This window comes from Eutrigla gurnardus (assembly GCF_963514095.1).
Source record: "Eutrigla gurnardus genome assembly, chromosome: 24".
NCBI lineage: Eukaryota > Metazoa > Chordata > Actinopteri > Perciformes > Triglidae > Eutrigla > Eutrigla gurnardus.
The window spans coordinates 12507583-12510948 of NC_139935.1; positions in this window are offsets into that span (position 1 = coordinate 12507583).

Here is a 3366-nt window from a genome sequence, read left to right on the forward strand (position 1 = left end):
TGGCTTCCCTTGGCCTCTGCAAGGAAACACCACTGATTAGATTAGAAAATCAGGAAATGATCCATTCGCCAGTGTGCACTTTGATACTGGGAGTGATTTTGAATTGAATTTATTATACAACCATACAGAAGAATGTCTTGATATTTTCTATAATAACATTCAGGATCACTCAACAAGAATCCATTGAAAATATTTGCAAACCTCTTAAGGAATAAGTTTAATTAATTTATGAATATGAGGAAATTATCTCATTGTCAGTATGCACTTGAGAGAGATTTGGAGGTGACTTTATTATAAAACCATCCAGTAAAATGACTTGATATTTGCTATGTAACTGCTAGTCACAGTCACTCTGAACAAAGATCTATTGAAGAAATTAGCAAACCCATCATTTTCCTCATGTTTAACCGTTGCACCTGATATAAAAACTGCTTTCAACACCATTTTGGTAACTTCGGGCACCCGTACCGTAAGTACAGGAATAGATGCGCAACAGATTTCAAGTGGCGGCTGGCTTGACGGGGCTTTTTCAATCAGCGGCTGGCGTGACCGCAGTGAGCCACGGCCCCCAGCCCGACTGGAGGGGTATCAACATCCGTGAGGATGTCATGCGGGGTTTGTAAGATAAGGAAGACAACAATCATTGTTCATTTTAACGAATTCACTTATTAATATGGCAATTTCTTGCATCACAGAGCGTGTTTGCTGTAGCTCATCTGCAACGTTGTTGATGGCGGTGATTGTGTCTCAATTGTGTCTCGCTGAAGTTGCAGGACGGCATCAGTGAGCACCCGACCGCTTGATGTGCCATGCGCCCAGGGTGCACTGCTGCTTTGCACTGAGCTGGAAGCTGTGCCGTCCTCACGTCACCCTCCTCACGGTCACCCTCCTCACTGTCACCCTCCTCACCATCACCCTCCTCACTGTCACCCTCCTCACCATCACCCTCCTCACCATCACCCTCCTCACCATCACCCTCCTCACGTCACCCTCCTCACGGTCACCCTCCTCACTGTCACCCTCCTCACCATCACCCTCCTCACTGTCACCCTCCTCACCATCACCCTCCTCACCGTCACCCTCCTCACTGTCACCCTCCTCACCGTCACCCTCCTCACTGTCACCCTCCTCACCATCACCCTCCTCACCGTCACCCTCCTCTACACCCAACACTGCAGACTCTGGAAGGACAGAAAGTTTAAAATCTGTTTACCTTTATCCCTCTGGTCTCAGTCGCGTCTGTGTCTCCCTACTTTTCGGACACAATCCCCGTCAAAGTCACATCAAAGTCAAAGTTCCTCAAATACTCAAGCAATACATTAAATCCATGTTGGTCTCTTTCTCCGTTTCTGAAAAGTTACGTTTCTTTGCTTTTTCCTGACCTGTCGCCGTGATTCACCACGAAAAGGGAACATTGCGTACAGCTTGTCTGTGCACAGTTTTATAAATCTGATTTTTTTTTTGGCGCACGCAAACTTTGGCTTTTGGGCGTACGTACACTTTTAGTAAGGATCCTACTGACAGTTTTATAAATGAGGCCCCTGGTCTGTGCCACGGTCAAGTCCTGAAGTGCAGGAGGGCTCACTCACGGACATTTTGAGCCCACTACTTTTGATGCTGACTTTACCTGAGGGAATTACCCACAGTTCATAGCGTTGCGACATGAAACGTGGGGTTACCAGGGGAAGTCAGAGGAATTACAATGTGTGTACATATTACATGACGCACACACATTTGTTTCTTTATTGTATGTTTAGGGGTGAAGGAAAGGTAATGGTACATGCCAATTAGGGAAAGGAGGTGCTGGGGGGATTTAAGCGGGTCATTTGGGGGAAGATGGTGTTGAGTGAGGATGTGTGGGAAACCTGTTGTGTTGAAGGTAGTGATGGTGAGATGAAGCCTCATGAAACATCAGAGCCTCTCAGCCAGATGAACCACCCAAAGCTTCAAATAAGTACGCTAGGGACCCCTAGTGGTGAATGAAATAATGAAGAAAGTCAAAGAGTTTCCAGTCAACCTAACATGAGATGTTTGCTTCATGTGCCGATCCAACATCAAATCATTTGAGAATTAAAGTCATCTTGGTGATACATGTGTGTGAGTGTGCCTTTCATAAATAGTTCTGAACTCAAGGTAGAAAATAAGTCATTCGGTAAAATTCAAACCTGGATTTGAACCATCAACACTTTGATAATGTGTCTTATTCCTTAGCCACTACACCACCATTGTCTATTTGTAACATGAGATAGTAGTAATACTTATAATAATGATGTATAATAATAATCATTTGGCGCTGGCATTCCTCTCTGCTTGCTGGCTGGTGTTCAGAGGGGTTACCTGGGGTTGCAAGTGTTGCTGCTGTCGGTAAGATAGAGCTCAGTCTGCTGCTCACCAGGATTTGGACTGAAAAAGTATATATACATACATTTCTAAATGTTCAGTTAGAATATATGTGCTTCCTGACCTCAGCGTGGACCTCTGGAGCCAGGCATGAGCTTTCTGAACCAAGACTTCTTCTTCTTGGGGCTCTGGCTCTGAAGGTGGTCCAGCTGGGACCTCAAGGAGCTCTCGGTGGTCTCCCACTGCTCCTCCTTTTCCTGGAGAGTCTGCTTGAAGCTCTCCGTGGCCTTTGATCCAACCTGTTCCATGTGACATAGGCGTATTCTATTGTTGCTATTGGATACCGGTTTGAATTGTTTAACCGGTTCAAACAATTTTTAAAAAAAATATACAAGTACACTTTAAAAACGGATAAAATAAAGCAATAAAATATACAATTGTATCATTTGGAAATGAATCAACATGACAAATGCAAGGACAAGGCATTCATCAACATTTAACATTTACATACTCGTTACACTGCCACCTATAGGTTCAGCATGGTTGTGACGGCACTAAAGGCGATGCGTTCAAAGTCAAAGTCTCTGGTTTTCCTAAATAACCTACTCTGCCTTTAAGTACCAAGTATTTTAATTCTACATATAGTGTTAATATAATACATTGCTAATGCTAATCGCTAACATTATGTCACTATTAGAGAACTTAACTGTAATCGTAACAATAGCCAACATGCTAGCAGTTAGCTCACTAGCTTAAATGGGTAAAACTGAGCTTAATGCTTCATTTACGCTACAGATTTCACGATGTTCCCAGAATTAGCATGTTGTGCGACATCATGCGACAGAGTAAATCCAGCAGACCAGATGGAAGGTTCCGGGCTCCGTGGACTCAAATCAGGATCACGAGTCGATACGAGTTGGAAAAAGCTGTCATCTTTATTTCGCATGTTTTCACAACACTGAATACGTGTAGACCTTCATCAGTTTCAATCTTTCAGAATGCAACCGTCGGGAGTTGAACCCATGG